Genomic DNA, 12,935 nt, shown 5'->3' on the forward strand with positions numbered 1-12,935 from the left:
CTGCCTATTGAGCCAGCATGGTGAGGATTGTCGCCTTTCGGCATAAGGCACATATGTAGGACACCGGAGTAGCCACTAAGGAAGGTTCTTGTCGAATCATCGACCACTCACCAACGGTAATTCCATAATATCAATTTAGATAAATTCCAGCGTCAACGTGAGCTTGAAGACTGACTAAACGTGTCAGGAAGCGAATAGTGCAGCCTGAAGCGAATCGGGTGGAAGTATTGCAGCAACTCACAACCAGTTGAGGCGGCTTACGGAAATAGTACCTGTATTCTGAGGAAGTCGTCCATCACGGAGTCACGAACGGAAAGCATTTTAGGGAAGGATTCATCTCGGGCGCCAGAATCCCGTTAGGGAACGAAAGTCGAGATCATCCATTGATCAACTCCGATTTGCTTCCGAGAATGAAACGCCCTAGGACCCGATGCGGCGTTTCATTGGCGGCGTCCTGCACGCGGGGCATTGACCGAATACCGCTCCAAGCTGAAAAAGCCAAAAAAATCTTGAGTCCATATCGGAGTTTATAGTAGTCGGAGGCTGAACTCGATAGACTCCACATTTGATGATGCCTTTATCTCTCAGCTCGAATGCACCCGCCACTTCAAGTGTTCCTATTCATTCGTTCGTTACCCCGCGATGGATGCCACAAATCAGCTCGGAAATCCAACAGGCTATCATGAAGCGCTCGTCTGTGCCGATCGACCCATTAAGCTTGGAGAGTGAGCGAGAGAAGAATAAACGCACAGACGGTCGTGCGCATGCAGAAATCGTGACGAGCGATCTTTGAGCTTCCACAGCCATCAATCGGATCGGATCTCAGACCTTGGAAGCTGCTGATCTCACAACGCTCATCGCATTGTCGATTCCGGTCTGAAGGATCTTAATAAGAGAATGTGAGCGAGTTGCCTATCGGCTTTCGTTCCTTCCACAAAACGATCGCGCGACATTTTCGAGCTGTTGAATCATGAGTTCGAAGAACGTGTTTGCTTTCCAAGCCAAACCTAGCATGACAGTCTGTGGAGCAGCTCGAGGAAAAACTCCGGTGAGATTGACGTTGATGTCAACAGACGTAGAGCTTATGGAGGCGAAAATCGAGCGATCACTCCCGAGGATGGAGGGATTGAGGGAGGGAACTTTATCGACTCGATTGAATGCGAATTCCATTATCTACGCAACATCGCGTGACGATTGTAGAGCAGGGGAAATCCTGTAGTGGAAGACCTGAGTAGTATTGAAAAAGTGGAAAGCGAAAAGCCCTCGTGGACAGCCGGGAGAAAGGCCTCGTTGATAAATTATTCTTCTACGGTGAGGTGAGATCGACGCCGCGCCGCCCGCGGTACCTGTTGCGACATCCTAGCAAGCTCGACACATTTGCACCGAGTTCGCTCGCGAGCAATACCGGATAAATTGCACGACATGCAGCGAAAATTGATTTTTCGACAAGATATTCGTAACCGATGGGACGTAACGAGCCGTAACCCGAGATCTCGAGCGCCATGACCCACATCGGTGCCGAGCTTTAACCCCTTAGCCATTGGGAGGTCACGTGGATAGCCTTGCCGCAGAAGTGCAGAGAGTGCGTCGATGCATCTCGTTTTCACTTATTCGTGTCAGTCAGGCTCAGCTCGACCGCGTTGACATTGGAATAGAATACTCGGAGCCGATGTTTGGCGACGCACGGAGTGAATGCGACGCTCCGTTCCGCGGCATCCGGATCTCCTTCCCTCTTGTCTACGCGGCGATGAATCCATGATGGAGCCCGTGAATGGACGATATCGCAGCGAATCGACGTAATTAAGAGGACTTTCACGTACATCCGAAGCGGAAGCCGCAGTGAAGGTGACCTCGAAGATTTCCGTTTGCGAATAGCGCGTCGTACCGAGCGCCAACAACGGAATCGCCGCAAGGACATCGTCGCCGCCGGTAGACGGAACTCGACTTGGCTCCGCCGACTAAAAATTTCTGTTCAATTCACGGCTGGCAGCGTAAATCTGTTCAGCTGTTTTCTGCGGAATCTCTGAGGAGGAGTGGACTCGCAGGAATCGTCTTTTTGTGTAAGAAGTAGGTAAAGGTTTCAACAAGGTCTCCCGTGGGCGCTCCCCAAGTTCTCATAACGCTTACCGCAGCGAATGGTTTGGCTGGCTACGGTAGGCCAAGCCAAGATGATGTCATTGCTGCGCACAAAAATATTTTCTCCGGACGGTTACTCAATTTCGAAAACCGTCGACTAAGCTTGGCTGATACAGCTTAAGCGTGCTTGATGCTTCGGGGGACTACCGATGATCGGAAGATTTTGGAGCGACAATGCATCTGGTGAAGGATGTCGATCGGGTAGTCGGGTTTCTAGGTGAATTCAGAGCCGGAGTCAAAGACTCAATCGCGTCTGAATACCGTGATACGATTGAGAAACGAGACTTTGCGAAATACCCGGCTTAGGAGCCGACATTCTCCGGACGGAGGGCTCGAGCGGTCCACAACCTGGAGTGCAGGCCAACATATCGACTCGTCGTCAAACTTGGATCCGGTGAGTGCCACCTGGCTAGTGAGCTAAATCATGCATGGAGCGGCATGCAAGTTTCACGAGCTGCGGAATTTCTCGGATCTGTGTCCTCCATCAGCGCGAAAGATCCCGCGGGAAACGAGCGTCCGACTGTTTGAGGTAAAGGCTCGATTGAGGAGAATGATTGAAATATTCCGAATCATTCACGAGGCGCGACTGATCCCGGACTCGTACGTGGGTTGTTCGCTGCTTGTGTGCGAACGTATTTGCGCTGAACCTGTCGAGCTCAGCTTTCCCAAGGTTGGATTTGCAATACAGCTGCACAAGGCCACACGTGACGTCATGGAGGTAGCGAGCGACCAAGCCCGCTTGCGAACTCGACTGCCTCCGTGCGCGGCCCGTGGATGGGGGCGATGGGGGCGGGCTGAGCGAGGAAGGAAAGTTACGCAGTTCGGTGGTCCTCTCCACCGAGCTAGACTTTCGCTGGAAAGCTCGACTCTGTGAACGAGCCGAAAGGATCTCTAAAACCGATGCTGCGAACGAGCTCGAACCCAGCACCCTCGCAGAATCGAAACCGCGGCTCTCCTCGGGCTGGAGCTGGAGACTTGTGGCTTTCTCCTCCACAGTTCCCCGTTCGGCTTCTCTCCACAGCGTCGTCGAAGTACGCGGGCGTGCGGAACTGACTTCATGACTCCCTCACCGGGGGCCTGTGTTCAACGGGGCTTTTCGTCCCCTTACTATTTCGATCCAGAGACAAGGACAAGGAACTGTCCGCGTTGGCGGATTCGCGAGAGATCGCAAACGGGGGAGAGAAGAACTTCCCCGAGCATCTGAGTGTCCACGCGCCTCTGGGTGGAATATCGCCAGAACGACTTCCACAGCTGGTAGATACGAGCCGCTGAAGGTCCTTCAACTTTTGCGACCACATGAAATTCGATCCGGTACGAGTGAATAGGCTTGCTGAAAGAGTCGAGATGCTTATCGGAGATTCGAAAATCTGGGACTCGTGTTTACAGGCAGTCCGCCGAGCGGAGAGCTGTCTTCCATTAGAGGATGCGTTTTCGAGGCCTTGGGAGCGCTGGAAACCCATGCTGAATGGCACCTTTCTTCAAAAAAAATAAAGACTAGGAAATTCGGAGAGGAATTACCAACTCGAAGCTTCCGCCTTGATGAGAGCCCACACCCCACCGGAGCCTGTCGATGGGATTGAAGTTCATCGTTGCAGGCAGCTACGAGCCTTCGGTTCTAGGAAGTAAGACGGCCGGCCAAATCAGTTGTTCATGCGGGGGGGGAGCTTTCCCATGGTATCCGCACGGTTTCTAGGCCGAGCCGGGGAGGGTTTGTGGAGTGAATTCAATCATTGAAACGATGGATGGACGGATATGTAGAGCACACACCAGGTCCTGAGCACATAGATGGTCTACGAGATCAGGCCTGAAGGATGGGAGCTTTTCGAAGGTGATGACGTGGGGGGAAGTGGTGAAAACATTTATTTCGTAAGAAACCGAGCTAGGTATAGGAGGAGCTCACTGATGGGATGGTGTATCGATGATTATTCCAGTGATTCGACTGACTTGGGCGAAACTGCACATGTCGCTTAAGGGAAATATTCCGAGATTCCAATTGCTGGGATCTCAATGGTCCTTACCGTGGGAAGAAGCAAGATCTCCCATGGCGAGGAATCGGAGAACATTTCACCCCGGCTCGGGGTCACACATCGCTACGCAGTGCTAATGGGGGTTCTTTTCACGGGCGGTTCTCCAAACTTCTCACGGGGACTACCCGATGGTCAAGAATCGTGGTCGTTCGGACCCCGTTCGCGCAAGATAGACATTCCTACACAGACGAACAGAGAAGCCCTGTCGCTCGCTTGGAGTGACTCTATTCTAGACTTCCGAAAAATCACGACGACTGATCTTGAATATGAGGCGCCCTGATAGAGTGTTATTGACTGTGTTAATGCAACCATATTCTTGCTCATCGATCCGACACTGTTTACTCCTGGCACAACCGGAATCTTCGCTTTCCGTGTTTCGTCGACCATCGGACTCACTCACTGGATCTGAGTTTTTCCCTGCACAAAATCGTAATATATCGATCGGCGAACTCTTGTTGAATTCTTCTGCAAAGCCCGAGGTCGCTCGGGCTGACGACGCCTAAGGCAGCATTTTCAGGAACCATGTCGTCTTTGTTGGTCGGAACATGGCCCCCGACCAAGATCGTGGACGCTACGAAAAAGTCCCCCGAGCTCTCCGTAAGTGAGGACATCAGTCGTTTAAGTGGGTCACCAGCCTCGAACGAGGTCACAACTTGCCACTCGGTCATTGGCACACTCAGGGCTCACGGGGGCGCCTTGTGTCGGAATCGTCTCAGAGGGCCTTGACATCCTTGCCACTGGCGATCGAAGGAACTCCAACTCGGCCAACTGTTGTCCCCACCACCGAGCGAAAACGAGTGGTATTCACCGTATCGCTTCCCTCTGCGATGATTGAGAACAATTCGTGTTGCCTGATCTCCAATCCCATGGTCATGACGATCCTTCTCCATCCCAGATGGAGGAAAGGAGCTGAAGATCGCAGCTCTCTACCTCGAACATGGGCCATGTTTCAGAACGAATCTCCCTCTAACAGCAGCCGAGCCCGAGGAATCCATAATATAGGGCTCACGGCTTCCGATTCCGAGGAGTGAAAATGGCGAGAATATTGAATTTCCCGGTTGTTGATCGACGAAAGCAGCGTACGACGTCCTCCGAGTCGGTCTGCGCCGACAAAACCCGAATCCAAGAATCGAGGGGGTTTAGCTTCTTAAGGTCTTCCGGGGGCGGACATGTCGATGCGAGTGTTTTTGTCGAATATGACGGAATAGAGATTTCCGAATGAGAGGAATTCCAGAGCAGCCACACGATACGCTTGTTTTGAACGTTGAGTCATACAGGCGCGCGGCACGGATCTTTCGAACGGCAAGCGACGACGCCAGAGAGCAGCCAGTATCAGGTATCCGCGCTCGTCTATTTGATTCCGAATGCGCGCGAAAACAGAGATCCTCGGAGAGTTCTAGAAGGCGGCCGAAGGAGTCCGATCTGGCTGAACAGCTCTGCGTCACCCGAGAGACATTGACCATTGTGTGTTGCTCTGCAGTGAGTTCTCTGCGATAGCTCTGGCCGAATGAGCTCGCGTCAACAGGAGAAGGGCGCTCTTCTGCGCCTCGTGTCAAGCTGCGGAAGCAAGATCATTCCGATTCGTCTGACAAGATCGATTGAGACATTATTGTTTGAAAAAAAACTTATGGCCCACACAGGGATCGAACCTATGACCTTCGCGTTATTAGCACGACGCTCTAACCGACTGAGCTAGTGGGCCTGGAATACCGGGCGATGATCTCAAAGTCCGGAAGGGAGCTTCCACCAGCGAAGTCCATGATGGGATCCCTAGACTCGGGCGCACTCGAGAAAAACCCTCGTCGAGAATCGGAACACGAACCATGCTCAATCGCCGTTTAGCCCTCCCCTCGGAATGTGACTTTTGGGAGTTTTTCCTCCTTGTTTCTGTGTCCGATCGAGCAGGGCCTCCTTTCAATGGATCGATGGAATTGAGTTCTCGCGATTCCTCGTCCTGAAGCTTCAAGTGAACTCCAGCGAGTCCTGGGGATTAAAAGTTCCAAAATACCCTCGAAACCACTCAGAGGGGAATTTCGTGAATGTCTGCTCCCTCGCGAATCGGTCGCCAGGCTCTCGGAGATTGCGGAGCCATTCAATGAGATTCCCAACTGCGTAGGGACCCGTGGTTCATGGCGTTCGGCTAGAATATCACTGACTGAGCGTGCTCTTTACTTCCCAGAACTTCCCAATCGAAGGACAGCTGTCTCGTTTCTCTCTCGCCCAAAGCCCTCCGGCGGGTGTACTCCTCGAGTCCCTTCACTCCAAGATCATGCTATGCCGTATAAACATTTATACTACTCTCGTATTCCAATAATTGCACAATCGAAGAAATCACGGGACGACGCACGCGCGGCAGATGAGCAGCTTAGAAAATATTTAGAGAGCAATCGACCAAGTTCGCAAACTGAATTATGCTTGGTTCGAAAGAGAGGAAAGCTTCCAGGGACTGCTGAGAGGGAAGACCAGATCGACCTTGAAAAGCCTGGCTGCCTAGCAGGCTGCCGCACTCTGGCTGTACACATGAAGAAGTTTCAAGGTCGCCTGTTTCCCACTTCGTCCTCCCGGCTCTCCTGAAATAACGTCACGCTCCGGGTATCAGAGATACGGGCTGCGCGTGGAATAGGGCGAAAGAATCATTTTAGATCGGAACGCTCCGGGGGCTTACTCCGCAACACGCACCAGGAGGATTCCATGATGGACCACCGTAGCGATAGTTTGCGGCAACCCCTCTGAAGGGATATCTCCTCGAAGATTTCGATGTCCTCCGGACCAGCATCCCGTTGAATTCGAGTGCGGGAGGATGAGAGGGCAAGACTCGGAGCGTAAATGGAGCGTTGAATATCGTTTTCAAAAATTCTCGGAAATCGTCACGGCCGAGGACGCGTTAGAGTTACCAAACTATCAGGGGATCGCTTGCGACACAGTAACCAAGGGATTAGCGAGCAGCGAGAATAGCCCATCCGCCCTCTTATCATCTCCTCTGGTTTAATCGATATCTCGGTTGCTTGACAACGACGTCTCTCCCCCGGGAGAATAGACTCGATAACCGAGGTGTACTGGTTCATGGTTAGCGAAATTCCAGGTTCCTCTACAGCTGGAAACAATTACGTATCCGTCGTGATAGCTCGGTACCGCGTTAAAGCTCGCTATCAGTGAGCGATGCCTCTACGGCGGTCTTTGACCAGACGGCCGCTGGCCCGCGGAGAGCAAGCCGACCTTGAAAGATGTTCCTACATCCTGTCAGGCTAGACTGGAATCGTTTACCGGTCCATCAAGCCTGTTGGAAGTTCCGACGTACTTCGGAGTCTTTCATTTTTCAACGACAGTTTGAGAGCGGTGGTGCGGCACGAAGGAATCTTAACGTGATATCACGATGTTCTGCTCGGAGCAGAATGACAGCTCGCTCCCCGAGCGGCCGTATGCGAGACCTGCCCTACAAAAAAGTCTCGGCGGAACTCTCGAGGTTTGCTGGGAATTTTCGCGTGGAATAAAATAACTATGCGAGCAGCAATATCACAATCATGGATCATGGAATCCGATGAATCGCAGAATCCCAGTCGATGAGTCAGGAGAATTTCTCCTATCAGCACCGCGGTCGGCAGAGCGGAGGGAAGTAGGAGCTGGGGAGTTCTATGTTACTCGAATGGGGCGCATCTGATCTGGCTCGATGAATTATTATTGTTGAAATCGCCATTCAGGTCATGTGTTCGAGAATTATACCTCACGGGTACAGCGAGGCATCGTCGAGTTCATCCCTGCAGCGCGCGCCGCGGATCATGAACTTCGATCCACTCTCGAGCGATCTCGCTCCCAAGCTTAGGTATCTCGGCCGCGCCGTGCCGACCGATCATGTCGTGCGGAGAACTCAATCTGCGTACGTGGGACGATGAATAATTATCGGAGAAGGGTCGGGTTCAACCAATCCCTTTATTATTATTTCCAGGAGACTGGACCCCCTGTTACGAAACGGATCCTACTCCATGACGATCGGTTATTTGTTTCCGTCGGTTAGATGTCAGAGAACCTTGCGAGGAACGATTCTGTGGAGAGAAGCATGCGGAACGGCTAGCGCATCCCGCGAAGCACTGAGACCCCAGTAGCTAGCGGGATACCTGTGTATTCTAATTCTCCTCCTTTTTTGTCGGGAAAAGCCGTGTTCAGGACCGATTCCCGCGGTGACCGAGTCAGGAAGATGGCAAGGCATCATATCCGCAGAAGCAGACGCCTCCCCGCGATTCAGTGAGCCACGAGGAAGGAGGGAGGAGCTGAAGGACCGGCGGTGATAATCTCCATGCTCTGCGATCCCGTCTCGAGGCGCTTCCGGCGCGGCGTCCAGTTGCGTAACCAGATATCGCTATGGAGCATGACACCAAGAATACGGGATCATCATAACCGCACAACAAAGAGCTTCCGCATGGATTCTGATTGTCGATATTATGAAACGCTTCTGCTTTGAAGTAGGTATATAGTATAGCGGGGCACCGAAATAGCAAGACGTCAATCGACGTATCATGCTCGATTGCTCGCTATCGGTAGAACTCCCACGACCGAAAAGTCGAAGAAACAGCCTTCAGAGAGAGCGGAGGATGCGTCAAGAAGATTAGGAAAATCTCGGAGATTATTCTGGAGCGTTCGCGAAGTCATGGAAACCGAGTCTTCAGAATGGGATAACTTGCAATCTGAGCCGCGGGTACTTGAACGCCAGAGAGAAGAGCAGAATAAGACCGTCCGCGCGAGACAGCGAGAGAGGCTTCCCACGAACCCTTAGAGCGGCGCACTCACTATTTCGATCGAGCAACATGAAATGATGACATTCAGATGTCACGCCACGACCGCAATTGCGTCCGGCTCGTGTCGAGCTTCAAGGTCCCCTGGAGATCGGGAGTTCCAAATCCAAGAGGATAATGGCACCTTCTTTCGCTGTCACCGTCGCATGACGCAAATCCGTAGCGCGAAGTAAACTAATCATTCGGACAGAGATCGTTGCAGGTGGTGGTAGGGCGGCGGCTGTAACAGCGGCCGTCTACTTGACCGACCGAACTACCGAACGACCGACCGGAGCGATCGTCGAGGGAACGGGACAAGCGTGCCTACATCGTCAGCACGCAAACTCGTACGTTACGAGCTTACATAACTAACTTCGTCTGGAAGTTGAACAGGTTCAGACGTCAGTGGGTTTCTAAATTTAGATTTTCAGATTTGCGTACGTGAGTTCGAGTTTGTTCCGACATATTGCGGATCGGAAACGGTCACGACGGCGACGCCTCCGCCACGCGTTCGGCGGACCTCCACGAGTTTCCTGTAAGGGTTCACCTCTGCGACCGTGGTCGAAGTACATATGAGGTCATTGGACTTTTGGGAGTTCTTCGGAATTCGCGGAGATTCGTCTATTCCTGATCGGTGATCCATTGCTCCAATGGCGTCGGACGTGCTCCGTATATTCGACGTGTCTACTGCGACGCGATTCGATTCCCCTCGCCAGAGATTGGCCCTCTTCGATGGTCTGAGAGATCCGTCGACGGATCGAAGAATGTTGACCTCCCATGCTAATGCAAGACAATATTTGAGAGATTCCGAGAGTACGGGCAGGCGCTCGTCTGACGCCATACATCCTAGTCAGGCAGGACGTCTGCGAACGCAGCCAGAGCAACGATTTCAAGAGGGTGTATATATTCCGAGCACAGCCTTGGAGCAGCCGGCGATGGATTCGTCAGCACGTGGCTCCCGGTCAAGCGGCAATAAGTTACCTTTGGTATCCGAAATTGTTCGATATCTCCCGAAGTCGGAACGTCATCGCAGGAACACTGCTTCGACTGAATTCGCTCCGAAATAGTCGAAGCGGTTCTGTTGACGACGATTACGAATCGCCGTCAGGAACACCGCGATATAACCGCAAGGTCGCCCCAATAATGCCACGCTTACAAGATAATTATTAATAATTCTATTCGCCGTTCGGTTGCTCTTTATCCGACAACGAAACACGTGCAAACGACACCATTGCTTCCGTTGAGATTGTCATTGAATAGGCAAATGTCGAATAAACAGTTTCGATTGCATACAGCGGCCTGGGATGCGCATGAAGGCTTTCAAGAGAAGATATATGGATTACATCATCACAAAGTCCGTTTCACACGATAACATTCTTGACATCTCAGGCGGAAACTCGACGCGACCAAGTGCTACGAGTTTCCGATTGCCCTCTATGAGACGCCAGAATTATTGCCACGTGTTTTCCGAAAATTTCTCGACATTCCTTGCCGACTGATCGCGAACGGTCCCGTCCCCGAGCAGGTATTTCCTATGCCTTCGAGGAAGTGAAGTCTCAGTTTCTCGAACTCGCTTCCCTGAGAATCGGACGCTGGAAATGCTCTCCCTCTACAATTCTGAATACCAGGGCGAGTCTACCGGTTGGCCAATCGAGTGACGACGCGGAGGCGCGATACGTCTTCACTTCACGATTGTCTCGAGTTTCCGGTGTCTCTTATTGATGGACGACCTTCGAATCACCACTGTCTCCCTCCGAATGGAGGCCCGCTACCGACTCATGAAGAACAGTGAGCAGCGATTAAGTTCCTATATCGTGACCTGAAGGACATTTTTTTCTTTTTCGATAAGACATGCCGCGGCCACTGCTGTTGTTCCATGAGCAGTGCGAGATATTCCAACTATTCTGGGCAGGCGACGAGGGTCGCGCGGGCGAGCAGACGGTAAAGAAGTCACTTAGTCAGTCAGTCAGGCAGGCAGGCCGTTCACACTGGCAACCCGACCTTCCCAGTTCACTGTCAGGGCTGTTCCGAGGGCATCGCTACTCAGCTCACCCTACCTCACGTAGGCGGTCAGGCAGTGAGTCGGAATCACGTCCATGGGTATCTTGAATAAATGTTCACAGTTTCATGATTAGGTACCGGAATACGTCATCCGCATTCGATCTAATTGGACAACAGTTGTTGATGGGATTCAGTGGCGTAAAAAGGCTATGACGTCCCATCGAGAATGATCTCAAAGCTTCGGGATCGTGAGCTCCATGCATTGGCCATGGTCGTGTATGGTGGTTTTTCGTCAGAAAAAATCCTCAAGCTGTGGACGAGCGCAGCCGTAGACGAGCCGCGGAGTCGAATAGCCGAACACGGAGCAAATGTGACGTCGATTTCCTGTTTGTTGGACGAGCTTCGATATGCGCGTGAGTGACTTCCCGGTGCTGGATCGGGAGAGGACGGTTCCTATTACCCCTCAGACTCTGACCCTTGTCGGTGTTCCACAGGTAATCGGAACGTCGGCGTTGCTTGCTGAGGTTCCTAGCTGAGTGATTCCGATCCGAGCCTAGTGCTTCGTGGTATCAATCAAAATCCTCCATTTGGCGAGGCGGAGCAAGCAGCTCGATGGGAAGGATTCCATCCTTGCGTGTTGCAGAGGGCCAGAGGAGGGAAATCAGCCTTTAGAATTTTCCCAACAATCACCGACGACGCATAGTGTACGGCTCTTTGTTTACAACTTTGCACTTCGTCTAATGGGCGAAAGTCCGTCGTTCACGGATTGGATTCGAACAACAACAGCACCGGCGACGGTCGCGCGGCGTCGACGGAAAGGAAAAAAACATGAACTCGTGTGCATCGAATAATCGCAGTTCGCAGCCATTGCGTTCCAAGGGTGTAGAGTGTAGAGGATCCGAGCCCAAGGTTGCGACCTTGAAATCTTGTGACGTTCTGGCTGACAGCTAAGGCAGCCGGCTCGCTGGCCGGCCGCTGCGACGGCCGGCAGGCAAACGGCCCGACGGGCATTCATCCATCCCTTAGGGAAGGTATCAGGTGCTCATTTGCTTGCGGGCTGCTGTTGTTGTTTCGCTGACGTCGCCGGCGACATGAGCGTCAGGAGAATTGTCGCTTGCAGAGATCGTAATCTGCCGATGTTTCGTCGCAAAATCGAGCCTTGGAAAATGCTCTTCTTATCTACTCACGGCGCTCTTCAGTCTCCGGGAGCTTGTCGGGCATTTTGATGATTCGCATCGGAAAGAACAAGTGTCAATTCCTGAGGATTTGTCGCGAGTGTTTTTGTTAACTGTTTCGCCGCTGCTCCGAGGGTTCCACTAAATTCCTGCGTCGCCGTCCCGTATTGATTAGGTCATCATGATCGTTGTTCCTGTCGTCTAAGTTGAAGCTCAGTAATAGCGGCATTCCGATGTCGAGAGCTCGGGAAAAAATATCGAACTTGACCGATCGCCGCACATTTCAATAAAATATATTTCAGCACACTTAGCATGGCAATGAAAAGTTATCATCATTATTATTATGGCCCGGCAATAAAACGAGTTAGCCGGGTACTTCCCGAGTCTGAATTTCCCCAACGGACCGCAGACAGACGTCTGCGCAGACGGAGACGACTCTCAGTGGCAACAGACGTGAGACTGAGGACGACAACGATAACCTCGAACGCATAATACCCAGCGGTCGGCCCCACATCCTGTCTGACCCAGTCCATTTGCGTACGAAGCATTCATTAGAGTTAGGGCAGCACTTAAAATCTTCTCCGTCAATAGATTGAAAGTACCCGTACGTGTACGTATCTGACTTCGCGTCAATGCGGACCTTGGAGCTCGCGGAAACCGCCGGGGATCGTAGGCGAATCGTATTTTCCCTCTTCATCGATCCATTGATCCACCGATGCTTCGGTATCATTCGATAAGATGCGATTCGAGACTTTACTCTGGGATTCACCACATGACGTCATCGGCTCTGGAGGCGAGGTTAGGCCTCGAGAAGCTGAGGATTATCCTCC

The 12,935-nt window shown here is 52.1% G+C and overlaps 1 non-coding gene across 1 annotated transcript; it reads right to left on the reverse strand.

The window, feature by feature from the left end:
- Positions 1-5,791: 5,791 nt before the first annotated feature.
- On the reverse strand, positions 5,792-5,865 carry TRNAI-AAU (transfer RNA isoleucine (anticodon AAU)). The gene has a single exon. It is a non-coding gene; the product is annotated as a tRNA-Ile (tRNA).
- Between the last annotated feature and the right edge of the window lie 7,070 nt (positions 5,866-12,935).

Source organism: Galendromus occidentalis, unplaced genomic scaffold (genome assembly GCF_000255335.2).
Source record: "Galendromus occidentalis unplaced genomic scaffold, Mocc_1.1 scf7180000075780, whole genome shotgun sequence".
Lineage (NCBI taxonomy): Eukaryota > Metazoa > Arthropoda > Arachnida > Mesostigmata > Phytoseiidae > Galendromus > Galendromus occidentalis.